The sequence below is a fragment of the Amphiura filiformis genome, chromosome 8 (assembly GCF_039555335.1).
Source record: "Amphiura filiformis chromosome 8, Afil_fr2py, whole genome shotgun sequence".
NCBI classification, from domain to species: Eukaryota; Metazoa; Echinodermata; class Ophiuroidea; order Amphilepidida; family Amphiuridae; genus Amphiura; species Amphiura filiformis.
Window position 1 is genome coordinate 11,278,780 of NC_092635.1, and position 17,087 is coordinate 11,295,866.

Here is a 17,087-nt window from a genome sequence, read left to right on the forward strand (position 1 = left end):
CATTAAATATGAATGTAAAATCTTATTCCTGCCTACTTGTAGATATTTATACACAAATAATGTGCACGATAATATTACAGTGAACAATATAACCACTACTACAAAGTTTTATAATAAGCTTTACAATAATGAAGTGATAAAAGCAATTTGATTGTTTCACTCTTTTGTACTCAAAACTTTTCACATATTTTGCCTGTAAATAAATGAAGCTTACAGTACCTACCCCCTCCCTCTTTTGTTGTGTGCACAATGTTAGTTTATGGAATTGTAAAGCATAGTAAATTATGACATGTTTATTTCAAATCAGTTGAAACTGAATGGGTCAATGGTGAATATTAAGCTCATGTAACAGCTGACTGCTTCAATGTATTTTTTAAGGGGTATTTCGTGATCCGCAACATCATTCCCCCCACTTTTCTCAAAAAAGTTGAGATTTTTATACCACTAGAAACCTCTGGCTACATAATGTTTATGTACAAAAAAAAATTCTCGCAGATTAATTTGTTTAGCAAAAATATTGTGAAATTTGAATTACATTCTGGTGTACCAAAATTACAACACATTGTCTATGGAAAATCGGAAAATCTGGCTAATTGATTCCTAAAGATCCATGAAAGAGTACCAGACTCGTGTAAAGAAAGATTTACCATTCAGTCACCAATTTGGGACTAACCTTTGACCCCATCACACATTACTCAGTTTCAGCTAATTTTAACAAATCATGTCATATAATATTCAATGTGAATGTGTAACATTCGAAAGACAGCCAGTTCTTGTATCAGCCATTTTATAATACTACTTAAATTACTTAAATTGCATGTTGATATCATGTAATAAATCATTTTTAAGAGCAATTTGTAGCAGATATCATGTTATACGTTAATTGTTTTATTTAAGAGCTATTATTGAATGTCATTGCTTTATATCAGCCTTGCACCATTTAAATTATCTCATAATTGCAGTTAACAGTAACAAGCTTTGGAACAATGTATTTCGTCGGGTGTATTACATACTGACATATCTGAACAATAGGGTAGAATCCATAGTGACAGATGTTGAGATGTCATGAAAAGTGGTTATTACATAGTGACGGATAACTGTGGCAATCTATTACATATGTGAGATGTAATGTACATGATTTTACAACATTCAAATATTTTGAAAATAACTTTCAAAGGTCTAACTTTAATAGATATATGAATTGCTGAATATTAATGGCAAATTTATTATCTATGCCAATACAATTCACCTAGTCGATGTTTTCCAGATGTCTTTTTGTTGATAAATTTGCAATTTACATCTGTCACTATGTAAAACACCACGGTTTTGACATCCATCACTATGTAATACACCCAACAACTTCATGAATACAAGGAATACAAGTAGGAAGATTATTCGCTGATTCACCCCAAGTTCAGTAGTGACATCAATGCTTTTTCACGATTGCGCAGTAATTAAATTTGCCATTAAACAGCCCTTGTATGTGTGTGTGTATGCTCTGCATGATTAACTTCATGTAATTTGACACTGCAACCAATGAAATATGCACCTGTGTTACTTTTTACCGAACTTGAGACGAACCAAAAAATAGTTCTTGCATCCTTTATAATGTGTTATTGACATAATGTGCCATGATCTGATCCACTTAGGCCAAAGGCAGGACTTGTGAAATTGCCACAAAATAAAAGAGCAAAAAACAACAAAATATTGACATTATATGAGACTTTGCAATCAAGTATTCTGGGGCTGTTAGGTTTTCATGTCTGGTTGATAAGCAACTTGATAATAATTTTCCCAAATTGCTCTTGACCTGAGTGGATCATATCTTATCACATATCGTGTCATGTGTGTGAATTGAGCGGACCATTTGCACCTATGATAGGCGATGCGTATGTGTCATTTATGGAGCAGTATAGTAGTAAGGTGTAATAATTAAGTTGGGTTTCCAATTTTTGAACACAATCCCATGTCAAGATTGTGTCACATGTCCCTGTTATTGCTGTGTATTCTATGATCAGCTCGTAATCGGCAGGAATTGTTAGGCTTTTACCACTACGCCGAAAGGTAGACCCACGTTTAGAGTGATATGGTTGACCTGTCTGGTCTATATTGTGCATGTTAAATAAAGTAGACAAAGTATAGGTCTTGAATTAATAATTTGTGATACCTCTGGCAAGATGTCACAAGACGGTTATCAATATCAAATATATTGATATTAATCGGCGATGTTATAAGGCCGGCCGATTACAAGCTGATCAAAGAATAGTGAAGATGGGATTGTGACCCACTTGTCTTGTCATCAAGACATCTGTCTTGTCATCAAGACACCTGTCTTGTCATCAAGACACCTGTCTTGTCATCAAGACACCTGTCTTGTCATCAAGACTCCTGTCTTATCATCAAGACTCCTGTCTTGTCATCAAGACTCCTGTCTTGTCATCAAGACACCTACCTGTCTTGTCATCAAGACACCTGTCTTGTCATCAAGACTCCTGTCTTGTCATCAAGACCCCTACCTGTCTTTTCATCAAGACACCTGTCTTGTCATCAAGACTCCTGTCTTGTCATCAAGACACCTACCTGTCTTGTCATCAAGACACCTACCTGTCTTGTCATCAAGACTCCTGTCTTGTCATCAAGACTCCTGTCTTGTCATCAAGACACTGTGTGTGTTTGTGATTTCATCATTTTTATACAGTCAGGATGTTTTGTGGAGGTGTTGATATTTTTCTATCTGCCTTTCAGGGAAATCAATGGGATGCAAGCAAAAATGTAACTTTTGTCTTTTATGCTTTAACTTGCCAAACTTTGCCTGTGTGTGTTAATTGCTATTATAATTTGAAACTTATGAGTAATTGAGGAGATTTGACTCATATTATAGGAGCTATACTTGATTTCACCTTGACATAGGTGCATATTTCGCCGGTCACAGTATTGGGTTGTAAACGTCAACCAGAGTGTATAGATCGGCGTATTTGGGTGGTTTTTTTTGGCACACTCACAGTGTAATCACATACACCAGGCACAAAAAGAAACTCGTCAGTTATAGTCATCCTTGCTGTTCAACAAAATGATAATTTTGGATTATTCTGAAATATACATTTTGTTTTTTAGACTTTGCTTTCTCATTTGACACCCTGTTCGTGAAAATTGAACAAGAACTGACCAAGAAATGCGCCTCCAAACCCTCAAAATCAAAAATTGCAATTTTAACAATTCGATTGTGCTAGTGTTACATTGCGTGCTTTATTGATTGGTCCCTGGGCATGTGTGCGTTCCCCATTGAAAATTGTTGAAATTGCAACTTTTGATTTTAGGGTTTGAGGGTTTAGAGGCGCATATCTTGGTCAATTCTTGTACGGTCTTCACGAACAGGGTGTCAAATGAGAAAGAAAAGTCCATTTAACGAAACGTATATTTCAGAATAATCCAAAATTATCAGGTTGTTGAACAGCAAGGATGACTATAACTGACAAGTTTCTTTTTGTGCCTGGTGTATTCAACAAGCACTATATATAAATTTGAGGTGAAATGAAGTGTAGTGCATGTATTGGTTCACATGTATAATATACCATATACTCTGAAATAATGACACAATCAATATACAAATATAGAACGTTTATGAGAATAATTGTAAGAATATTTTCATGAGGTGAAATATTATATGGACTATTCCATTCTTTCAGGCTTTGCCAAGTTGAATGGAACAGTTGGTATATTACCTAATGAAAATATTCTTTCCACTGATGAATAAAATATTCAATATTTGTTTTATATAACTCATATATAAATTCCTTTTCCAATTAATTTTATAAATCACCAGGAAAACAAAAATATCTTAACTTGATTATTTTCGAAGCAGTCTATAACAACTATAACTGGCGAGTCGAGATGGTCAACATACACGCTGTATTCTTGCGTTTGTCAGCATTGCCATGGTAGCCCCGCGTGAGTGCAATGGAAAATTGACTATCGAATTCTTTTTACAGCTGACGCTATAAATAGCAAAATGTATTAAACCAAATTTGCAATGCAATTTTGGGACAGTTTTTGGACATGTTGCAATCTGACCTATTGGGGAAATTGTTTTTGTGCGTACAAAATATTGTTCTAAATGTTTTAATTTAATGATAACATTATTACAATTATAAATGAATGAATAATAATTACGCATTTTCCCCGATGGACAGAGTTCAAAGTTTCCCTAAACTACCAAAACCATCCCACAATGATTTAGGAATTTGTAATGCTGATGTGAGTTATATAATTGGTGAATATTTCCAGTAATAGTAGGCTATATCTTGTTTTAAGATCAAGCAATTTTAATCATTCATTTCCTAGGCTATATGTTGAACATTCTGTCCAAGTTGGAAAGATAAAAATGTTTTTATTGCTAAAAACAACTTAAGGAAAAGTCTTACAGGATCAATTATAACGATAATTGACTGATTTTGCTTGATCATATCTTGATGCTAATAATTACATGAAATAATTTTGTGTATGAAATCAACTGAATCATACAAGCTGATATTCTTAAGTTTTAAATAAGCATACATGTATGTATAGTTTCTTAAATAAGACTTGCGCACTATATATTTTCGTGCAATTTGAATTTTACATTGGTGTGGAAGTGTGCAAAAGTATAAACATTTTAATAGTGTGGTGTACATTTTTACGTTAATGTTTTTCTTTTTAATGGTAATTTGTTTTTAAAAAACAATTCAATAAGAAAATATTCATTCAGAGTTTTCTTTAATTGGATCAACAGGTGTATAAAATTAATAGTAAACAGAAACTTAAGATATACCAAAGGATATATACATGGTATTTTGTCCAAAAATACTGTTTTGTTGAAATAAAAGCATAAAACGTTATGCTGTGTACATACCTGTTATGTAGTATATAAAATCTTAATAGTGTTATTGTATTATTTAATGTACTGTAAGGCTAAAAAAACAAGTTTGCTTCCTGTAGGCCAAGTGCATTTTGTTTGTGGGAGTAATTTTTTATTCGAGGAAAAAAAAGCTTAAGGGAAGAGGTATGAACGTTTGGACAGTATTTATTGTGGGACATTAGTGCACATTAGACATATCAAATTGCATTCTGAATACGAAGAATGTCCTTCTGATATCAAATAATTTTGAATTTTTTTGAAATTTGCAATGTAATATACATTTTATGGCAAATCATTAAAATTGATATTTTGATATTTAACAGTACTTGAAGTAAACTTTATAAATCTGATGATTTATACTTAAAGTGTATGTAGGTGGGATGAAAAGCCGACGATCAATTGAAAATTTTGACCTTTACAGATTGAAGATATGGATTTTTTTTTTTCTTTTGGGAAAAAAATCCATATCTTCATCCTCCCAGCTACAATTTAAAATTTTAATAATTTGTCATAAAATTTGTATTATATCGTGAATTTCAAAAAATGAAAATTATTTGATATCAGAAAGACATGCTTCGTATTCAGAATGCAATTCGATACGTCTGAGGTGCTCTTATGTCCCACAAAAAATACTGTCGAAACGCCATAAACGCTCATTCTAGATCCCTTAACTAAAGCAAAAATAATGACAAGAAAATGAATGGGCATTTTGAGTTACAAGAAAACCCTGACATCTGCTAAAAGCTGTTGTTGAGGTGGTGCTACAACCTTTTATAAAAAATAACCACACTGGTAACAAACATTGTTTATATTATAGGGGCAAGGAACAAATTTCAGAGACTCAAGACAAGCGGTACATTATTTATGATAAGAAAAGAGGTATCGATAGAATGTACCTCATTTCTTAACATATATAATGAACCACTTGTCTTCAATTGGATGCCTTGCCCCTCTTTTGTTACCAGTGTGTAGTTATTTTTTGAGAAAATTTCAAACTTAGTCACAAAATTTATCAGGTGTAGTACCACCTTAATATGAAATCGCTATAATTTTTCAAAAACAATTTTCATATTATTGTGCACTGTAATTTGAGCCCATAATTTTTTGCCATACTTCCTTCGTGATTTAAAAATTTAAAAACAAAAATTGCTATTACGGTTTTGAAGCCACCTGCAGGAAACAAACTTTTATTGCCCAATATGGGTTTCATATGGGTTTCACAATTTGACCAATTGGCCACCTGTCACATTACAACATTCCCTCCCATCTTGAGAATCAAGGATAAGAATATAAACACAAATTACCATACAGGTATACCCATTTTTTGGGCAACACATCTCCAAAAGACCCCTGAATTTGATCAAAACAGCACCGCCAGACCCTCGATTTAAATCATTTCAGCTCTAAAAGACGCCCAAATTGCTCATTCCTCTGTTAACTAGGGTAAGGCCAAGAAAAAAGATTGTTTGCTTGCCTTCAAATTAATTTTAACAATTGGGTGGGTCAGGATTTCTTTTTTTTTTCCTTCTTTTTTTTTAATTACTAGCAAACGCTACTGTTTGTATTAATTAAGGCTCAAAATATGAAAAATCAGACAATTTTGTTGTTAAAATGAATCAACTAACATTAAAAAACAACTAAAATGTTGAACACAAGCTCTAAAAATCTTTTTTTACATCTTCAGAATGCAAAAATTTGAAAAGAATAACAAACTTGTTCAGGAATTTACAAAAAACGGTATTCTTTTGTACAGTAAATAGAAAAAAACAACTTTTTTCTGATTTCCAAAATTAGGGTCGGTCGGTTGAGGGCAAGCAAACATTCTTTTTTTCCCTAATTGCAGGTGATTTTCAACCAAAATGCCAAGAAAGATTCTTGATTGTGACAGTTTGGAGCACCAGTTTGGAGCCCCAAACGACACTCTTTTACCGATATGCCATCAGCTCCCAAAGACCCACCATTGAAGAGCATTGCCACCACTAAATTGAGGTGCCCCCAGGGTTTCATAACTTCTCAATATTACAAGACTCACACTTACATCTGAGCAATGCTGACAAGATCATTTTCTGGCTTCAACATACTACAGGCTGTATCAAAATAATGGGTACTCAAAGTTTCCTATTATTATGGACAAGGCTGCCATGCCAAAATGCAACATAATATCCACCTAATTTGTTGGTTAATGCTGTGAGAGGTTATAAAACTATACATTCTGATTGTTTCAAGAGAACCCAGTGCTGTATTTGACAGAAACAGGCTTTTCAATAACCATCAAAACAGATGGGTACCAATCATTTTGATACAGCCTGTATCAGTGGACAAAGGGGGAAATCCAATTGCACAAATCTGACCTGTGATATTCACACAACATTCATAACAATTTCAACAAATTATGTGAAAAAGTGTTTTATTGTGACCAGGTTCTTGTTAACAGTTTTAATACAAAAATACAAAATATAATTTGTTTTGTTACATTTTACATGTTTATTTATTTATACTGTAACAAAATTTGGGCCGAGTAATTAAGACAAATGTAGGGTATTTTTTCGCACGGAATTTTGACGGTTAATTTAGATAACGAATTAAAGGAACTGTATGAGTGTGACTGCAGTATGATTTTTAAAGAGGACTAGCCTGTGTTTAGGGAGAAGTATGCTCCGCCAATCATTAAACTTGGTCATTTTCTGTGTGGTTTGCCTGAAAAATCTTAATGATCTCTTCCCGCAAAATTAATAGGGCTGCTAAAGGACATGTTTTGAGCTTTACAAATTTTCTTGTTTATTTATCTTTTCGCATGGTGTCAAATCCATCATTTCTGCAATCATGTAAAACCCTGCATTGTTAACGATCAGCTGTTTCTAGATGTGTATTATTTTTATGTTATTATAGTGTTATGTGCCCTGAAAAGTTTTTGGTAGTATGCGCCCTTAGTGCAAATTCGTACATTGTAAGGTCATCAACTTTGGTCACTAATTAATATTATTTTGTTTGGCTGAAAGGTTTATGATTGTTTTTGGTTGAGGATCATTAAAATATTGATCTAATTGTGTACACAACCAATTTATTTAATTAATAGCAATCAGCAGAATTTGATTATGCATTGTTTTGTTTTGATATTTTGAAAGTTTATTAGTTTTGTTGTTTGGATATGTCATTTTGAAGGACATGATTATGGTAGGACTTAAAAATGTTCTACAAAGTGACAACATTTCTAAATTTAGAAACTTTTTATTAAGGTCATCACCTGATCTTAATTTATCTATTATTTTGTGTTATCTTATTAATTAAGGTATACTTCCTCATAAATGTGTTGGAAGTGACAAATATTGTTTTCATTTTGGAAGTTTACTTGTATTGCAAATCATGTGTGTTTCTTTCCTCAAAATGCATTGTTCCAAGTTCAGTCAAGGTTTGTTTACATCAATTTGACCCCAGTCATGCTTTAAAGACATGTGCCTATCTCATGTTCTCTGCCTGGAAACTGATTATGTAATGTGAGTTGACCTTTCCACTTTCTAGTATCATGTTGCTCTTATTTGCATAGGTCACCCATCTCTTTAACAAGGTCAATGCCACTCAGTGCCTATGGTTATTATATGTTTTGGTGATAATAAAATTTGTAGTAGAGATTATATAATTAGCATAATGCTACCTATTGTTTTTGACCCGGTATGTTTGTCAGTCTAGCTCTGGTCTCCAACATGCCAGTTCCTTGCTAGACCACCTCCACCACTTTGCATTTGAGGACTTTTCATATAAAATAAATATATTGTTGTCAACAAATAGCTCTGTGTCATCTGTATTATTCTTCATTTTATCACCAAGTAGTATCGTTTTATATCAACATCAGTTTTTGCAATGGAGACTTTATTAAAGAGATTACAGCAACTGGAAAGCAAAGTTAAAGAACTGGAAAATAAACTTGTGCATCAGCAGCCTTGCAAATGCAAGAATCCAAAGACAGTGAATGTTTCTTCGACTTCAAATGTTTCTACCTCACCTGATAATACACCTGTACCAATAATTGCAACAAATGTTGAGGAACTGTGAAATGGTTTAACGTGACTAAAGGGTGCGGTTTGTTACCAGAACAGACAATGCAGAAGACATTTTTATTCATAAATCAGGAATTGCTAAACCGAACCCTAGACACAAGCGTGCCAGTGTTGGACAAGGTGAAATTATTGTCTTTGACATTATCAGTGTTTCAGGAAGGACTTCAGAAGCAGTAAATATAACTGGATGTGATGGCAATTGTGTCACTGGTAGTAAATTACCCACTAAACATGCCAAAACAATTCCTCCAAATGGATCATCAGTGTGCAAAAATATACAACTCTCAATATCAAGTTCACCAGTTGAAGTACTACATGTAAGCACTTCACCCACCCCAGCTGTAGACAAGTGTACAGGTAGGACCATGGATTCATCACAACCACGGAGTTTGGACATTTCAACTCCACCATCTGGGATGCCCATCTCTTCTCGTACTCCGTGCAATTATATTTCTTCTAAGGCAACTGACTATCATCGTGAACCTGAACCACAACGCGTATCATCAGAATCTGAAAACTCTATTCGGGTCTGGAGGACATTTGTTTCACGATTTTCATCTTCGCCACTATAAATATATGCCAGAGACCAGTTAATAACATGCTGAACTATAAAATATACAGAATTCATTTTTATACTGACTAATTTTGACTGAAAAATCGGGACTATAAATTGCTTTTATTTGTGATATGAACTTGTGATATATACTTTTGTTTTGTTTGTGGAAAGAAAAGGTTTGTGTTGTTTGTTTATCGTAATGTCCAGGTTCAAAATAGTTTTGCAGCTTTGAAGTGATCCAAAATTTTACTTCAGATATGACACTGTTTACATTTTGGATTTATCTTTGTTTTAATATTTGTCTATGTGCGAGAAAATGTTTTGGTGTAAAACCACGCTAAAACTAGCCAATTTATAGAGTGCGAATATTTGCACTGTTTATTTATTTTTATTAATATCCAGAGGGACTTAAAAATCCCGCCCACGCCTCCTCATTTTCGAACCCCCATTCTTTTACAAAATGGTGTCAGAAGTGGGATGAGGTTTTTTGGATATTTGTTTTGTTGTGTGGGATGGGTCGGCAAAATGTGTAAAGTGAGATTGTTTGGTATACATTGTGCCATTCATCGTTTTATACCTTTGGTTATATGTAGGAATTCATATGCTCATTTATTATTGTGTACTGGCTGGTACTGTTATCATTATTATTATGTCATTACACTGATCGTTAACTCTTGTTTTGTTTAACCCATTTTTTTAAAGTTACATGATGTGTAGCAGCCCAAATTTTGTTCCTTTTTGTTGGTGTCAGTGTCAGCCTTTTATGCCGGGCGGCATCGTCTTGATGGGGGCTCTGTAACAAAATTTGGGCGAGTAATTAAGACAAATGTAGGGTATTTTTTTACATTGCGAATTTTGACGGTTAATTTAGATAACTAATTAAAGGAACTGTATGAGTGTGACTGCAGTATGATTTTTAAAGAGGACTAGCCTGTGTTTAGGGAGAAGTATGCTCCGCCAATCATTAAACTTGGTCATTTTCTGTGTGGTTTGCCTGAAAAATCTTAATGATCTCTTCCCTAAAAATTAATAGGGCTGCTAAAGGACATGTTTTGAGCTTTACAAATTTTCTTGTTTATTTATCTTTTCGCATGGTGTCAAATCCATCATTTCTGCAATCATGTAAAACCCTGCATTGTTAACGATCAGCTGTTTCTAGATGTGTATTATTTTTATGTTATTATAGTGTTATGTGCCCTGAAAAGTTTTTGGTAGTATGCGCCCTTAGTGCAAATTCGCATTGTAAGGTCATCAACTTTGGTCACTAATTAATATTATTTTGTTTGGCTGAAAGGTTTATGATTGTTTTTGGTTGAGGATCATTAAAAATATTGATCTAATTGTGTACACAACCAATTTATTTAATTAATAGCAATCAGCAGAATTTGATTATGCATTGTTTTGTTTTGATATTTTGAAAGTTTATTAGTTTTGTTGTTTGGATATGTCATTTTGAAGGACATGATTATGGTAGGACTTAAAAATGTTCTACAAAGTGACAACATTTCTAAATTTAGAAACTTTTTATTAAGGTCATCACCTGATCTTAATTTATCTATTATTTTGTGTTATCTTATTAATTAAGGTATACTTCCTCATAAATGTGTTGGAAGTGACAAATATTGTTTTCATTTTGGAAGTTTACTTGTATTGCAAATCATGTGTGTTTCTTTCCTCAAAAATGCATTGTTCCAAGTTCAGTCAAGGTTTGTTTACATCAATTTGACCCCAGTCATGCTTTAAAGACATGTGCCTATCTCATGTTCTCTGCCTGGAAACTGATTATGTAATGTGAGTTGACCTTTCCACTTTCTAGTATCATGTTGCTCTTATTTGCATAGGTCACCCATCTCTTTAACAAGGTCAATGCCACTCAGTGCCTATGGTTATTATATGTTTTGGTGATAATAAAATTTGTAGTAGAGATTATATAATTAGCATAATGCTACCTATTGTTTTTGACCCGGTATGTTTGTCAGTCTAGCTCTGGTCTCCAACATGCCAGTTCCTTGCTAGACCACCTCCACCACTTTGCATTTGAGGACTTTTCATATAAAATAAATATATTGTTGTCAACAAATAGCTCTGTGTCATCTGTATTATTCTTCATTTTATCACCAAGTAGTATCGTTTTATATCAACATCAGTTTTTGCAATGGAGACTTTATTAAAGAGATTACAGCAACTGGAAAGCAAAGTTAAAGAACTGGAAAATAAACTTGTGCATCAGCAGCCTTGCAAATGCAAGAATCCAAAGACAGTGAATGTTTCTTCGACTTCAAATGTTTCTACCTCACCTGATAATACACCTGTACCAATAATTGCAACAAATGTTGAGGGAACTGTGAAATGGTTTAACGTGACTAAAGGGTACGGTTTGTTACCAGAACAGACAATGCAGAAGACATTTTTATTCATAAATCAGGAATTGCTAAACCGAACCCTAGACACAAGCGTGCCAGTGTTGGACAAGGTGAAATTATTGTCTTTGACATTATCAGTGTTTCAGGAAGGACTTCAGAAGCAGTAAATATAACTGGATGTGATGGCAATTGTGTCACTGGTAGTAAATTACCCACTAAACATGCCAAAACAATTCCTCCAAATGGATCATCAGTGTGCAAAAATATACAACTCTCAATATCAAGTTCACCAGTTGAAGTACTACATGTAAGCACTTCACCCACCCCAGCTGTAGACAAGTGTACAGGTAGGACCATGGATTCATCACAACCACGGAGTTTGGACATTTCAACTCCACCATCTGGGATGCCCATCTCTTCTCGTACTCCGTGCAATTATATTTCTTCTAAGGCAACTGACTATCATCGTGAACCTGAACCACAACGCGTATCATCAGAATCTGAAAACTCTATTCCGTCTGGAGGACATTTGTTTCACGATTTTCATCTTCGCCACTATAAATATATGCCAGAGACCAGTTAATAACATGCTGAACTATAAAATATACAGAATTCATTTTTATACTGACTAATTTTGACTGAAAAATCGGGACTATAAATTGCTTTTATTTGTGATATGAACTTGTGATATATACTTTTGTTTTGTTTGTGGAAAGAAAAGGTTTGTGTTGTTTGTTTATCGTAATGTCCAGGTTCAAAATAGTTTTGCAGCTTTGAAGTGATCCAAAATTTTACTTCAGATATGACACTGTTTACATTTTGGATTTATCTTTGTTTTAATATTTGTCTATGTGCGCGAACATGTTTTGGTGTAAAACCACGCTAAAACTAGCCAATTTATAGAGTGCGAATATTTGCACTGTTTATTTATTTTATTAATATCCAGAGGGACTTAAAAATCCCGGCCCACGCCTCCTCATTTTCGGAACCCCCCATTCTTTTACAAAATGGTGTCAGGAGTGGGATGAGGTTTTTTGGATATTTGTTTTGTTGTGTGGGATGGGTCGGCAAAATGTGTAAAGTGAGATTGTTTGGTATACATTGTGCCATTCATCGTTTTTATACCTTTGGTTATATGTAGGAATTCATATGCTCATTTATTATTGTGTACTGGCTGGTACTGTTATCATTATTATTATGTCATTACACTGATCGTTAACTCTTGTTTTGTTTAACCCATTTTTTTAAAGTTACATGATGTGTAGCAGCCCAAATTTTGTTCCTTTTTGTTGGTGTCAGTGTCAGCCTTTTATGCCGGGGCGGCATCGCTTCGATGGGGGCTCTGTAACAAAATTTGGGCCGAGTAATTAAGACAAATGTAGGGTATTTTTTACATGCGAATTTTGACGGTTAATTTAGATAACGAATTAAAGGAACTGTATGAGTGTGACTGCAGTATGATTTTTAAAGAGGACTAGCCTGTGTTTAGGGAGAAGTATGCTCCGCCAATCATTAAACTTGGTCATTTTCTGTGTGGTTTGCCTGAAAAATCTTAATGATCTCTTCCCATAAAATTAATAGGGCTGCTAAAGGACATGTTTTGAGCTTTACAAATTTTCTTGTTTATTTATCTTTTCGCATGGTGTCAAATCCATCATTTCTGCAATCATGTAAAACCCTGCATTGTTAACGATCAGCTGTTTCTAGATGTGTATTATTTTTATGTTATTATAGTGTTATGTGCCCTGAAAAGTTTTTTGGTAGTATATGCCCTTAGTGCAAATTGTACATTGTAAGGTCATCAACTTTGGTCACTAATTAATATTATTTTGTTTGGCTGAAAGGTTTATGATTGTTTTTGGTTGAGGATCATTAAAAATATTGATCTAATTGTGTACACAACCAATTTATTTAATTAATAGCAATCAGCAGAATTTGATTATGCATTGTTTTGTTTTGATATTTTGAAAGTTTATTAGTTTTGTTGTTTGGATATGTCATTTTGAAGGACATGATTATGGTAGGACTTAAAAATGTTCTACAAAGTGACAACATTTCTAAATTTAGAAACTTTTTATTAAGGTCATCACCTGATCTTAATTTATCTATTATTTTGTGTTATCTTATTAATTAAGGTATACTTCCTCATAAATGTGTTGGAAGTGACAAATATTGTTTTCATTTTGGAAGTTTACTTGTATTGCAAATCATGTGTGTTTCTTTCCTCAAAAATGCATTGTTCCAAGTTCAGTCAAGGTTTGTTTACATCAATTTGACCCCAGTCATGCTTTAAAGACATGTGCCTATCTCATGTTCTCTGCCTGGAAACTGATTATGTAATGTGAGTTGACCTTTCCACTTTCTAGTATCATGTTGCTCTTATTTGCATAGGTCACCCATCTCTTTAACAAGGTCAATGCCACTCAGTGCCTATGGTTATTATATGTTTTGGTGATAATAAAATTTGTAGTAGAGATTATATAATTAGCATAATGCTACCTATTGTTTTTGACCCGGTATGTTTGTCAGTCTAGCTCTGGTCTCCAACATGCCAGTTCCTTGCTAGACCACCTCCACCACTTTGCATTTGAGGACTTTTCATATAAAATAAATATATTGTTGTCAACAAATAGCTCTGTGTCATCTGTATTATTCTTCATTTTATCACCAAGTAGTATCGTTTTATATCAACATCAGTTTTTGCAATGGAGACTTTATTAAAGAGATTACAGCAACTGGAAAGCAAAGTTAAAGAACTGGAAAATAAACTTGTGCATCAGCAGCCTTGCAAATGCAAGAATCCAAAGACAGTGAATGTTTCTTCGACTTCAAATGTTTCTACCTCACCTGATAATACACCTGTACCAATAATTGCAACAAATGTTGAGGGAACTGTGAAATGGTTTAACGTGACTAAAGGGTACGGATTTGTTACCAGAACAGACAATGCAGAAGACATTTTTATTCATAAATCAGGAATTGCTAAACCGAACCCTAGACACAAGCGTGCCAGTGTTGGACAAGGTGAAATTATTGTCTTTGACATTATCAGTGTTTCAGGAAGGACTTCAGAAGCAGTAAATATAACTGGATGTGATGGCAATTGTGTCACTGGTAGTAAATTACCCACTAAACATGCCAAAACAATTCCTCCAAATGGATCATCAGTGTGCAAAAATATACAACTCTCAATATCAAGTTCACCAGTTGAAGTACTACATGTAAGCACTTCACCCACCCCAGCTGTAGACAAGTGTACAGGTAGGACCATGGATTCATCACAACCACGGAGTTTGGACATTTCAACTCCACCATCTGGGATGCCCATCTCTTCTCGTACTCCGTGCAATTATATTTCTTCTAAGGCAACTGACTATCATCGTGAACCTGAACCACAACGCGTATCATCAGAATCTGAAAACTCTATTCCGGTCTGGAGGACATTTGTTTCACGATTTTCATCTTCGCCACTATAAATATATGCCAGAGACCAGTTAATAACATGCTGAACTATAAAATATACAGAATTCATTTTTATACTGACTAATTTTGACTGAAAAATCGGGACTATAAATTGCTTTTATTTGTGATATGAACTTGTGATATATACTTTTGTTTTGTTTGTGGAAAGAAAAGGTTTGTGTTGTTTGTTTATCGTAATGTCCAGGTTCAAAATAGTTTTGCAGCTTTGAAGTGATCCAAAATTTTACTTCAGATATGACACTGTTTACATTTTGGATTTATCTTTGTTTTAATATTTGTCTATGTGCGCGAAAATGTTTTGGTGTAAAACCACGCTAAAACTAGCCAATTTATAGAGTGCGAATATTTGCACTGTTTATTTATTTTTATTAATATCCAGAGGGACTTAAAAATCCCGGCCCACGCCTCCTCATTTTCGGAACCCCCCCATTCTTTTACAATACCAATAAACTAATGTTGAAAGTTTTACATGATAGAATAAATTTTGATGAAGTCATTCATGTAACAATATCTCAAAAACCAAACAAGACATTGATTTACTTTTAAACAAATACTACCTGGTTTTGAAGGGATAGCATCATCTACTAAAAGTATTTCCCCCCAAAGGTATTGGCTACAGGTCTACTAACCAGAAGCCAAAGGGTGAGGGATGGCTTGTAGCCAATACTGGAGGGATGCATTGATTCCCTATTTCTTTGAAAGCTTGCGATTTCCAAACGCACATTTCAAATGCCTGTGCATCTATTCAAAATCGCTCTCATTGGATGGGATTTCGATTAGATGCACGGGTGTTTGAAACATGCGTTACAAAATGGTAAGCTCTCTATTGTAGCTATTTTTACCATGCTGGACTATGGGGATGAGTTGTATGGATATGATCAAAACTACCACATGGGAAAAAGTCCTTATCATTTGTGATTGTTCAATAAATTGGCATGATTAGCTCATGAATATTTATGAGGCACTGAACAGTGTTTTCATGAACAATTTTGAATACATCTACACAGATCTTGAAGATCATACAGAAAGATTTAATCACATACATCTCAAATAATTATTAAAACACAAGAATTTAAACAAGAATTTACATACAGTTACAGTTCACTTGCATCATATAGTACTGAAACATTTGATTCCTTACAAATCATCATGAATTTGACAGGCAGGTGAATCTGGAATAGTCTCTTTGTTAAATTCATGTTACGCACTAATTCTCTTGAATTAGTGAACAGGAGATCGGTGCTTCTGATCCAGAGAGCACCATATCAATTTTTAAACAATGATCAGCATAATATAAGTGAGTAGAGGGTGGTATAGAGTTAGCCAACAGTACAGTGCTAGGCAGTCAATCTCCTGTGCGCTAATTCAAGCATAACATAAATTGAACAAAGAGATTAATCCAGATTCGGCAGTCTGCCAAACTTGAAACAAAAAGTTTGCCTGAGTGAATTATTTCAAGATTGTATTTATTGCACTTCAAATTTTGAGTTGATATATAGTTTTGATTATTTGCACATCAGATAAAATTGATTAAATTGGCTGGTATTTTACATTTGAGTGAATTGTAACTTACGTATCAATATACATTATACCTAAGTGACAATTCTCGCATTTCACAATACAATGCGCCTCCATACAATACAGGAACATACATCATTTTGGGTTTAAATGTCATTATAATGATGATGTTACATGCGAATGCACACTAAAACAACAATTGGCAATATAGTAGATCC